The sequence below is a fragment of the Rissa tridactyla genome, chromosome 7 (genome assembly GCF_028500815.1).
Source record: "Rissa tridactyla isolate bRisTri1 chromosome 7, bRisTri1.patW.cur.20221130, whole genome shotgun sequence".
NCBI lineage: Eukaryota > Metazoa > Chordata > Aves > Charadriiformes > Laridae > Rissa > Rissa tridactyla.
Genome location: NC_071472.1, coordinates 26,648,060 through 26,661,360, shown reverse-complemented (window position 1 = coordinate 26,661,360; position 13,301 = coordinate 26,648,060).

Here is a 13,301-nt window from a genome sequence, read left to right as displayed (position 1 = left end):
CATGCTCACTTTTGCCTGTCCTATTAGAGACCTCATGAGCATGAAGACATTCTCCCTCTGTGAATGCTGTATGCATTTCTTTATGCTTTACCAGGTGTTCTCTGATAGCAAACATCTTGTACCTTTTGCTTGAGGCGGTGTTCGCTCCCTTTGATTCCCTTTCAGCAGAACTCAAGAACCTGCAGGGTCAAGTCCTGTTTTCTTAAATTAGGAGATGTGCTGACTAAACGACGTGACTAACCAGAAGCAGCCAAGAACACATGGCCCAGCTCTTTGTGGTAGAGTGCTGGAAAATTAAATGAAAGGAATGTAAACATTTTATCATCACATCCCACATGAAAAAAGATTTTAAAATGCAACAATTTATGAACTTCTTTTGTGGATCAGAAGGATTTTCAGGCCATCAATATCCATGCTATTGTGCTGTCATTGCCTAGGACTTGTGTGGCCTCCACAGCTTCATGCACTGAATAAGCACTTCCCAATATTTAAAGATCCCCTTTGCCTGTTTGTAATCCCTTTCTTTGTTCTGTTTTATCTGAAAGGCACTGTCTGACTCTTTTTTCCTCCCATCCCAGGCCCTGCTCACGTTTTTAACGAATAAAAACCTGCAGACTGGAGTTGTGATGTCCATATTGCTGCAAGAATCTCCTCTGTGATTTCTGCAAGGTTGCACACAACCCAACTGAACGGGAACCCAAAGTCTGCTGCCAGTGACTTTCCTGAGATCATGGGGAGTGTGAAGGAAGAGAAACATCAAGCTAGATCTTGGCTGCATAATGCCGGCTACTGGAGGAAAGAGAGGGCTGAAATCACAGGTGGCGTAAGAGGTAAGTCAGGGCAAGTGCCTGTATCAGAAACTAGTCTGAATTAAATGATCAAAACCTAAGATAGAATCTGGTACAACAAAAATAGAAACAGAGCAAAGGGTAGGACAAAATGTATTCCTTATTGCATCTCAGCTTCAAATTATCGTTAAACGTGTACGTTAGGCTGAACCTGACCCAACCTGACATGCACCAGATAGTTACACCACGACTTCTGTCACTGCTGGTGACTGGTCCAGCAATAGTGCAGGGCTTGAAAAACCTGGAAGAATGGTAGTTTTTAAAATGTATATATTTGTATTTAAAAAACCCCCTCTCATCATATTCTTCATAAGAATCTAATTATTTCACACAAGAAACATGGAGGATATATGCATATATTTGTACCTATATGTAATACAAAGGTAGTTAACAACACCTACAGCACTACACTTAGCTATTACTTCCTCGGCACATCTTAAACCGAAGCCAACCTGGTGGTTTGTACTATTCTGACATGACATAGCAGAGAACATCCCATCGCAGTACTGGCACTCTTGTCTGCCTTCGCTGAAACCTTGCACGATTGCGCTGCACCAATTACGCTGTCCAGAGGGCCATCACGAGTTTCCCTCGTCAGTTCATGTCCTCCGAATCCTGCCAGGTCACGCTGGCAGGGAACAGAGTGACTCCAGGGAAGTCAGGGCATTGTGCTAGTGATGAATTTGGCCCTTTGTAAAAAGAGACTGGTATCCCTCTTTTCCCTTTATTTCTCTCTCCAGCAGGAAATTTCCATTTCCAATCTAGTGACTCACGCAAGTCTCTTCATCTTTTTAGCTGAAGCTCTCAGATGAAGATGAAGAGCAAAAGCTAAATTCTAGAAAGCAACATAAAGGGGATGCCAGTTATGATTAGGCTAAATTTAATGCACTCTCCCATGTATGTTAATGCTTTATGTACAGCTATACATGCAGCTAAAGGGATTGATAGAAAATAGGCTGAGAAATGGAAGAAAATGAAGTTCACAGAAAAGGCTGTGTTTCCCCAAATGGAAAGCATTTAAAGATTGGGAATTGCCTCTTTCTTATACCCATGTTTCCCTCCCAACTCTATCAGCCAACTTTCTGCTAACCCTCCCTCTGCTTTTAGTTATCAACTTGCTTTTTTTTATCCTGTTCATAGGAAAAAAAAGCATGCAGACAAGAATGGAAAACAGAATTAGATAAATATCTGGTAGTGTTTCATGAGCAGTATATCCTAGAGAGAGCAACAACAATCTAGATAAGGTTCAACTTTTCTTTTTGCTTGCTTTAAGGACAGTTGTTTGGCAGCTCCACACTTCCCATGTATGCTTTTCAGTTTATGTATAAATGTAAACTTCCTCCCCTGAGTATCACCCCGCAAAGAAATAAATAATAAGGGAAAAAAGTTTGGGGGAGAGATTTGTAAATGATAAAAATCGTATGCATCCATAGTAACAAGTTTTGTATAAAGATTTTTAAAGCAGCCTTTTTACTCTCATGCGTAGGAAACGTAAAAAGCGATGATTGCTTTTTTTTCACAACCAGTAACTACACAGATAGATATGCGGGGATAGGGAGGGACAAACAAACCCAAAGATGACAGATCTGTACAGAATGCTGTTAGTATGCCAGATCTTATTACAGAGCAGTGGGAGGCCTTGTACACTACGTACCAGCTCTATGGGGACCTCCATATTTAAAACAAGATGAAAAAAATGTGATTTGAAAAACCCCTCATGGGCAGCCTTCAAAGGCACAGACAGGTTCTGACTGGATTAACATTTATTGACTGTTTAAGCCTGCTTTTTTGCTTCAGGACAGAGATACACGAGTTTAATTGCGGAGGCTGTTCTGCCAACTGATCACCAGAGTGGCAACCAAAGCTTTACTAATCGGTCCTTCATTAAAGAAAAGTCTCTATTACAAAACAAATTAAGCATGCTCTGATCCTAACCTACAGGTCCAATGGCATTACAGCAAAGTTTAAGCTGTTAGAGCACTGAAAAACTTATTAAGGTTTAGCGCTGAGATAGCACTTTTGTATTGATTTTACAATACACAGGTATTATGATTTATGGAGTGCTAGTGTCACTCTAACAAGCTGAAGGACACACAATATCATCTCCAACATCATTAAAATTCAGAAGCCTCTAGAACTAACTCATCAACCACTGTACATTGTCACAGACTATAGAGCTGTATTCCGGTTGGAAAATGCCCTAAGCTTTCCGGACAGTTGTCTTCCTGAATCATTTAATTAGAAAAAAAAAAAGAAAAAAAAAAAAGAAAAAGTATATGTATAAAAAAAAAACCCCAAACTCTGCATACATTTTAAAAATTAACTAATTGCAAATGCCTCTTTCACGTAGCAAAATGGCACTATTATTTAGTATCACCTATAGCAAAATGAGTTTTTCTGCCTTCCGTTGCCTGAATACTGGAGTCCCGCTATTAGGGCTGTTGGAAATAGCTGGTTAATCCAAAAGGAAAGAGGAAGGCTTTGGCGCGCTCAGTGAAAGCCGTGCATTATTTCACCTCGTTCTGTCTCAGGAATGTTTTATTTTACGGAAGTTTGGCTTGTCGTGTCCGTCCCCCCCCCCGCCCCCGCCCCAGACCAAAACCTCCCTCCCAAAGTGCCCGCTCTCGCTTTTTTTTTTCCCCAAGAAAAGACAAAACCCGGCGCTCCCGGCATCGCGCTCCTTTTAAAAACGCGGAGGAAGCGGCGTCCGCTGTCAACGGCCAGGAGGGAGCCCCCCATGCGGCAGCGCCCGCCGGCACCGAGCCCCCCGCCCCGCACGGCGGAGCGGTCCCGGCCCCGGCCCCGGCCCGGCCCCGGCGGTTCCGCGGTGCGCTGGAGACCCCTGTCGGCGGCCGGCAGCAAGGGCGGGCCGGGGGGGGCCGGGGCCGCTCCGCCCGCCGCAGGCAGGAGCCGGGCATCGGGCCGCGGCTGGCAGACAATCCCAAAGGTGAGCCACGCCAAAATACACACCTTTTCTCCTTAAAAATGTTTCGGGTTTTTTTTTTGTTTTGTTTTTTTGCTTGTTTGTTTGGTTTTGGGTGGTTGTTTCTTTTGCCCAGGTGTGTGCCTGCCCTTCCCGTAGCGCAGCAGTCGAGCCTCCGCTGCTGTACCCCGATTCTGAACCGCTACCGCCAAGTTAATGTTTTAATATTTTTACAACGTGCTGAGTAGAGGCACAACTTTGCCTTTCTTCTAGCGATATCTAAGCACAGGAAATCCTCCTCCCGGCATTTTATAACTCAGCTCATTGAACGCGTGCAGATGACAGTAGTGTCTACAGCATGGGAATGGATCTGGGCTAGCTGAAGGAATTTATCTTGGCAAAATCCTGTTTTACTATCCAGCGGTGCGCTAAGTAGTTGCTATTTGTAATTATATCGATAGGAATACTCAAGCCTGCTTCTTCTCCATGTTATTATTCGTGCAGCCCACATGTGGTCATTTACGCCAGCACTACCAAATCGTTTAAAAAAGGAATGTAGGAATGACTGTACAAACCACCTGAGTACCAAACCCATTTGTTTTTAATAAGGTGGTGTAAGATGCCAGGCATTATATAATAAGAATTTCCATTCTTTTGCACCGTGATCAGTGATAGCTGTTATTTCCTACCTCCGTTCATGAAAAGTGTCATATCGTTATTACATTTGCTATACGAATATAATCAAATATAGAAACACGTGTTCCACTGCCGATCTTTTGTGTGCGCAGCTCCCCTTACAAGCTGTGGGAATGTTTCATGTGAAAGGACTTCAAAGTCGGGCGACTGGATAGCTAAAGCTTTTTAGAAAGCAGCCTTATCTGAGTGTCCTAAATTAGCAGAGCCTTGTAATGTGCCCCGTGCTCTGTCTGGCATATACATGTTCATTTTCCTCCCAAATTCTGACACATCTAAATATTTTTTAGCTTTGGGTACACTTGAAAGCGTCGTTTAAAGATGCAAATACTTCCCAAATTATTTTTCTAAATAGAGTTAAACTGTAGCTTACTGATTACTTTTATCTTAAACGACCCTTAGAGCTCTTCAGATTTACCCCTTACACTGATGTGAGTCTTAATTCACCCAGGAGAGCCTCCCCATCTCAAATCGCACTGATGCCCAGCAGAAGTACGTTCAACGTAAACAAGATCAGAATCGGTCCATAACGTGTGAATAGCACTTGGAAGTAACTGAATGAAAACCCCCACAAAAGTATAAGTGAGCGTTTCTGTCTGCTGAGAACTGCAGTACCCTCCTTTTTTGAATCTCTTACAAATCTACGAAAAATCCTGCCAGACTCAAGTGGTCCTGCAAAATGCTACTCCGCTATGTACAGCAGAGTAAAATCTAAAAGAATAAATTATTTTAAGTCTTCTTAAAATTATGACAATGTATCTATCTCACGAGGATTAGATGTTTTCCAAATCAGTGTTAATATGCATTAGTCAATGGCTTATTGGAGTGATTGAAGTTGTTTATATTTTGTTGCTTATATTTTTAATAGCATATTATTTCTAAGGAAGGGAGAAAAGGCTTTTCCTCCCTGTATCACCAAAGACGCCCGATTGCAAAAATTCAATCAACCCTAAAATTAAAATTAGGAGGCCGGATCGGCACGAAAGCAATTGTGTTATAAGTCAGCGTTCAGATGTTATTGATAGAAAAGCTAATGCAATACATTTTCCTCTGTCACACGTTTCTGGCCCAAAGCAATTTGCCAACGAGCTAACCACCTCAGCATAAACACCGGGGAGCCCCCGCTGGGTCCTGGAAATCCCGCTTGTCTGCAAGTGCACAATATACAAGGCAAATCTCCATAAAGCTCGGTGCCACAGTTGAATACAAACACTCCTCAGGTCCTGCTGCGACTTGGCAAACCCCACCGGACAGCTGGAAGCTGGGAGGAAAGGAGCCGCTGCCAGTAACGGGTTACCAGGGATTGGCAGCGCAAAGTTTCCCGCAAACAGACAGTGGCCGACATTAATATTTTGCTGGAGGATATTGACATGATATATAAAATATATATGATGACACACGGTTGCATTTGATATATATTTGACAGGATATAAAGCACAGTGCCTTTCCGATACGATCCGTGTGCTTGGGTTTAGGGATTAAACCCTGAAAAAACAGAGTTTGTCCCAACCTTAGGTATTACCTCACGAAATCAGATATTGCCCTAAATGTCATTTCATTGCGTATCAAAAAGATTTAGCATACTAAGGGTCACGAATGTGTATATCTAACACCTTTGCAGCTGCAGTTTGCCATAGCTCAATTGCATACAGTCACTCTTTCATTTTCTTTCTTGGAACCACTTGCAATGAAGTGCTACCGGCGATCATTGAAAAAAAAAAAGATTGCTCTTTTTATGTAGCTTGAATATACAAAATGGTGCTTATCTGCATTCCAGCGTAAAGAATGCCTGAAAGACAATTCGAAGGTATAAAAGAAACAGCTAAATTAGGGATTGGCGTACTCGATCGTCATTAGTCTAGTGCGAAGAATTTTTAACGTAAAGAAGCTACATTTTCTAACTGTGAATAAAAGCCGGGTGTTCTCTAAGTGTTATAATAAATTAATGCAATATAAACAGGTACACTTATCCTCTAAAGAAGCTTATTAACCAGACTGCTAGTGCTGCAAAATTCAGCATACGGTAAACAATACTTTTTTTTGTTAGAATAATGACATACCGTTTATTCTTTTATACTATGCAGCACTTGGGGACCACATCCATTTACCAAAATAATACCAAATTAGTACTGCAAATATTGAAATCAGACCTTTCAGACTAACCAGTGGCCTAATTTTCTCTTCAATCTGCTCTTAATCTCAATTCATCAATAATACTGCCTTATTATAGGACTTTGACAGCGAGCTAGGGCTTTTGATAAATTATACATCTCAAGCCAGATTTAAAATTTGAAGCTCAAGTGCTAATTATCTGTACAGGCCTAGTTAATAACGAGATTTCTTGTTAAGTATCTGATCACAGCATGGGCATCATTTGTCAAGAACCTCAAGTCTACCTTGGAGACTAGCTCTTCGAATTCTCCCTTGCCTACCATATGTAAAATTGGGATCTTTGTTTCTATAATAACCTTTTATTAGGAAGCTGACATAATGATTAAGTTCGCTGTAGACACATACAATGAGTTAGACAATTACCCTTGCTGCTTTAAACTACTCAGGCTCCTAGCAAGACAAAATAATTAATATTGAATTTTAATTTGATGTGTTCCACATTTAAACCCCAATTTGCAAAGTACACCTGGAAGGCTGCCGCTGTTTCCTTGCAGTTTGTGCTGATGAAATAAAGGCTCCTGCAGCTTGAATGTAAAAGCACAGAAGGCATGATGCACCACAATCACTTCTCAGTGGAGCAAAGAATTTTCGAGCATTAATGGGAAAGGTAATTACCTAGGTCTAACTTTATAGCCTTTTCTCTAATGAAACTATAATCTCCCAGGCCTACATGGTTTAAGCATTTACATGATTTTAACGATTTCACTGCCATAACGGTTGTCACACGTGGTAATTTAGAAACTCGGGGCCTTGAAACAAAGATGCTAATTATATTTCTATATTTTTATTATTAGAAATAAAACCGGACTGTGCAAAGTGACAGAACCATAATAAAAACAACCGTGGGCTGCATTGCCTAAGTGGGAGGAGGTGGTGGTGGTGCGGGGGGGGGGCATATTTGTTTGCAGGAAAAAAGGCGCCCGAGAGGTTTCACAAGTGTACCTGTTAACTGCGCCGTGAGGTTTAATTCCCCTGGGCTTTGGCAGCGGGGAAAAGTGTGCGACAGGCTCCCAGGAGCTTCAGTCACCCCCACGTGAGGCAAAACTCCCATTGTGCCCACTTGTGTAGTCGTTCCCTTATTAAAATACAAACGGTTCTCAGCCATAATCGCCTAAAAGACATGTCACGTAAAGACAGCATCGCCCTTGGAAGGTCCAAGGAAGGAGTCCTGCAGCCCTTCTCCTCTACTGGTCCAGTGCTCTCCTACAAGTGCTACCGCAGCCCTCACGGCAAAGCCTCTGCCACAACTGGCAAGCGCTTTCTCCCGTGTACAGATGAATTCGAGCCCAAACCATGTGGGGAAACGGGCTTATTGCCTGATGGACTGGACGGAGCAGCCATTTGCCGGGCGTATCCCGTTGCGTGGTTCCAGCTTTTCAGAGCGGAGCCTCGCGTGTCTGCTGGGGTGGGACGGGGCTCCCACCCCGCTCACATCATCTGCCCTTCGCAGCGTTTGCAGCCTCCCCACTGCACCTCTCTGCTAGCCTCTGCTTTTACTGCACTGGGCGGTTTGGCTACCACCTCACCTCTACGTCAGACCTGCAGGCTGATTTTACTAACGGCGTCACACCATTAATAAAATCAGCTTTCCCAATGACCTCATCTCCGGGGCTGGGACCCCAGCAAGTGCCCTGCCTTTACTCAGCTCTAGAAGGGCTGGGTGGCTTCCTCCAGCCTTGGCTTTTGTCTATCCTTGAGAACCTCACAGCTCTAAACGAGCTGAAGTCATCGCTGCTACAATTTCCAAGGTAATCTAATTTGATGTTCATCATCACGGCACAGCTTTATGTTCCAAGACCCGCTCGCATCCACTAGCCGTGGGCATCAGGTGCAAAGTTTGGATCCGTACCAAAATATGAACTTTCCAAAAAGGCGAATGTGCTCCTGCCTAATGCAGATACCTTCTGATTATTATCAGCTTACAGAGGACACAAAATGATACATTTAAACAGAAAAATCACAAGCCACTTTGCTGATAGGAAGGTGAATCTCCATCTCATTCAGAGTGTCAGTGGGGAGCCAGAATTTCCGTTCTGTGGAAAATTCAGACGTTTCAGGTTTTTTCAATTCTTTACCGGAATGAAAATCCAGGAAGATTAAAAAAAAAATATCAAGATTATTTCTCTGGCAGCGTCACTCCTGCTGGTCAAAAAAAATAAGACTGTAAGTTGTGTCTCTTGGGTCACAAATTCCAGTGAAAGACAGTGTAAGAAGACATCTAGTAGAACAACCTCAGAGAGGTAAGCTCTGAAAAATCCCCAGGGAGTGACGGGCCTGAAAGATGAAGCCATGGACGAAGAAACATGGACAACTTAATATGGTGACCAAACACAAGATTTCTACTTTGGCCTCTTTGCATTGATAGGAGAAAGACCAGATGAGAGCCTTTCATGAAACTGTATCGATCCTTTTAGCCTGGGGAGGGAAATACCGTTGCCCAGCCTGGCACCAAAGCGAGAAGGAAAGGAGCTGCCAGGCTGGGGAGGGGCGAGGATGTAGTGGTCGGCTGTGGGGGTCTGTGGTTTTTCTTTTTCCCTTTAGGAAAAGGAAGAATTAAAATCACCTCCTCTGCCTCAGCTCAAGGAGGACACTGCAGACCAGAAGGAGCTCACGTGGCATAATAACGTGTGATGATGGCAGGTAAAAGCTTCTTTTATCAAAAGCTTGAACTTATCAGTGTCTGTAGATCAGCACTTACCACTATATATAAATTCAGAAAGATAATTCCCAACCTTTAGGGATTCAAAATCCAAAGGTCCTCTCTGGTCCACTGACAAGGAAAAACCTTTTCGTAACATTTCCACGGTGACTTTTTCAGCGTACCCTAGGTGTTAAAACTGCTTTGGCTTTGTTTGCATCAGCCACAGGGCAGACAGACTAACAAGAGACATGGGCTGGTTACTGCCTGCGCTCTTGTTGGCACTCTTCCATTACGGAAGGTAATTGTCTCGTCTTCTTTGACTAGTGAGCGAGGTACCTGAAGTTTACAACAGGGAAAGGGTACGAAGGGTACAATGGAGGCAGCGGGAGAAACAAAGGTGCGGTGGGTTGTCACCAGTGAAAGCCCGTGGTGTCCCGGTGCAGATCCCAAGGCAGCCAGGAGGTGCTTTGGTACCTCACGGACACGTCTGTGGATCTGCTGCAAATCACCCATGTCCCTGTGCCACAGGCCAGAGCAGCATCTTTCCCAGCTTGTGCTATCCCAGGAAACCCACAGGCACGCGTGCAGACAGACACATTTAATTAAGTTGTCTACTGCTGCGCGCCCTGCGCTCATAACTCACGTCAGGTGTGTCCAGCCAGGCTGTTTATCGCGAGAAGGGTCGCTGTGGCCACAGAGCTTCACAGAGCACAGTACATCCCCGCTCATGGTGTGGTTAGTGTCACTTGCTGTGTGATAGCACAAAATCCCTGTCTCTGGAAAGCAGGGAAGCTGAAGGACCCTCACACGGTGCAAGATTGAGCTACAAACTCCTGTAATTCCAACAAGTTACAGACTCCTGCACTTTCCCCACTGACTTGTTCACACCAGGAAGCATTCACGAGCTATGTTGGTGACCAGAAGACAGGTCTTCTGCACCAATCCCTGTGTTTCCAACTCCTAAACTGGGCTGTATCATTCAAGGGGGGAGCCCTGTTAGTGTCCTCTTCTCTTTGCACTGTGAAGGAATACACCAGGATGCTGGATACTGAGGGAGAAGCCTTGTACCCCAGTTTTAAGGATGTCGGCACTAGGAAAATCAAGTGCTTTATCAGTTTCATCATTAGATGACATTTTATCTGATCAGATTTATTTTTTTTTCATTAGAAAGCATAGAATTGCGGTAATGGGCAGATGTTAGAAAACATGAAATTAGAAGGTGCATTATTAAGATGGTCAGCAGTGACAGGCATCTTCCTTAGCTACTCCGGTATAGCCCTTCGCTAGCGATGTTGCCTAATTAGCCTCTATTGCTTACCCCAGGGAGGGGAAGCCCTGAGAGCTGCCACTCTCCTGCTCCTCCTCTTCAGGATGACAAACAAAAGCAGCCAAAGCGGCTGCTCTGATCCACTGGCTCCTTCAAAGCTGAGGACAGAATGAACCCTTTCTACTGCTTACTCACTCCTGGTTTATGTATAATATAATTTATAATAGATAATATATATATATAATTTCCACTCTAGTCTCTAAAACATCTTGACTACCATTACTACTGAATACTTTAAGCAATAGATTCCTGCCTTTTGAAGATACTTTGGAAACCTCATGCACCATGGCATAAAAAATGATGAAAATTTCTTAGTAGATTCCTGCCTGTGTCTTTCTATAGGTTTTATAGAAAGAAAGAAAAAAAAATGATTCTATTAATATTGGAATTCACAATGGGTTATCTGTATTAGGAAATTTCTAACAAAAAAATTCTCATCAAATTTTGTTCCCATCACAATTAAGAACTTCTTCACAGCCACAGATCTTGCTGAACTGGAAGTCAGAACCAGCGTTTTTTGGCATGTATAAATGATGTAATAATCAGGCTCAAGATGCTAGATGTAAAACAACACTGGGATAAAGTCACTTTTGACTATGTGAAAAAGCAGGAGAATTTCAACACTATGCAGCAATATATAAAATTCACAAATATTTACTAATGCGCTCAGGCAACACAAATCAAACATCCCTTTTTTTCTTTAGACGTACATTGTTTTTATCAGACATCATATTACCATGCAATAAAAAAGCCCAAATCACTTATCAAAAATACTGCCAATGAAAAAATGGGATTGCCACTTTGCTGGTGGTCTTAGCAGATAAAGCAAAATTGCCACTATACATCATCCTTAAAAGAAAGACAATACCAAAGGGGAAGCTGCCAGAAGGTGCCATTTTCAGATGTCAAGATAAGGGATGGACGTGTGAATTAATGCAGGACTTGTTGCATGTTGTCTGTAACAGGCAACCTGGTGCCCTGCTAAAGCAGACAGCGATGCTTGCGCTTGGATGCGTTTCCAGGGTGTATAGCTGAAGGAACCTAAAAGAAAGTTGAGAAAACAAATACTGCGTTTCAGAATATTCCTGGAGGCAACTGCTGTGGGTTCTTGATGGTGCTGTAAGCAGTCCTTTAGGAGCTGTATGGAGAAACAATGCAGAGATTGGATCCTGGGGGGGTGCGGTGGGGGGTGGTATCCATTGGAAAAATCCATTAACCCTAAGGGCATAAATCGAGAAACCACCTTTGGCCTTCCTGGGACAAGGGCTTCTAGGAAAGAATCACTGGTGTCCGTGTTGTGAAAAGGCTGTGTACGTACCGTATTTCTGATAGCGAGGATGGGAGTGCTGGTGCCGTTATGCAGAGCAGCAAGGTTAGTGGGCACTGCAAGAAACGGTGACCGCATCAACAGTAATGCTGAGAACTGCAGTGATTGTAGGGACTGGTGGGTGTTTCATTGGCAAAACAAGTGCCCGCCAGGGCTGGGGTGGGTTTCGGCAAATAAGGAAGCACAGTTTTGGAGCGTTTTTTTTTTGTTGTTTTATGTATAATTGTGGTATGCGTCGAGATTACAAGGAGTGGTTGTCTACAAAACTAGCTGTGCTCTTCGGAGCAAGGAAAGGACCATTGGGAAGCTGTGAAGCAGACTTAGGTTTGCCTGGGCTCGCACGTAACGTCTTTCTGAACCTTTCTGTATGTGGCTAGTGCTTGGGTTTGTTGGACTTAAATACATTAACCAAGACTATCTAAAACCTCAGCTGCGTTTAAGGGTACATTTGCACCTATTATGGACTTCTAAAAATGGATGGGAGTTAATCAATTTCATTTTGACAGGAAAATATGCTTGGCTGAGTGTCTGAGAAATTAAAATTAATATCCTTCTGGCCACTAACTTTTCAAAGAAGTTACTCTCCAGCAACCTAAATCCTCTTGAACATGTGTCGTTCTTAAGCTGAAGAGCGTATCTATACCACCTAGCTTTCCTATGTCCCTACTTCGTTACATTTTCAAGTTGCGGTGTGTTCTTTCACTGCCAGAATTGTATTTCTGGCAAATGTGCAAACCTGCTGCCAGCTGGTCGCCTTGCGCTGGAGCTGCCTCACGGCAGAGCTACCACAACATGGAGTCTCATTAAGTTTTCTGTGTACCTTGTCTGATTTAGACAGATGAAGTGTCCAGAGCAGAGGTATCACGAACAGGATGCCTTGGTACCCTACAGAGCTGCTCATGCACCCTCTGCTGTGTCCTCAGACCACTGCAGAGCCAGCAGGGACAGGTGAGGGTTGCACTGTATAGCTGCAAAATCAGTTCTGCTGTGCTCCTGCCAACATTAAGACATTCCTACAAAGCCCGTATGTGCTAAAAAATAACAAAACAACCCTAAAGAATTAACATCCACTCCCACAAGTGTAAATCCAGAAAACTCCTACTGGGAGTTGGGGGTGAGGGCGTCTGTGTCTATACTGAGATCATAGAATCATAGAACGTGCTGGGTTGGAAGGGACCTCTAAAGGCCACCTAGTCCAACCCCCCTGCAGTAAGCAGGGACATCTTCAACTAGATCAGGTTGCTCAGAGCCTCATCAAGCCTGGCCTTGAACACCTCCAGGGATGGGGCATCCACCAATGGACAGTGGACAGAGATGCCTCTGTCTATACTGAGACAACTGAAAACAGAATTTAAATGTTAGTTGTATTC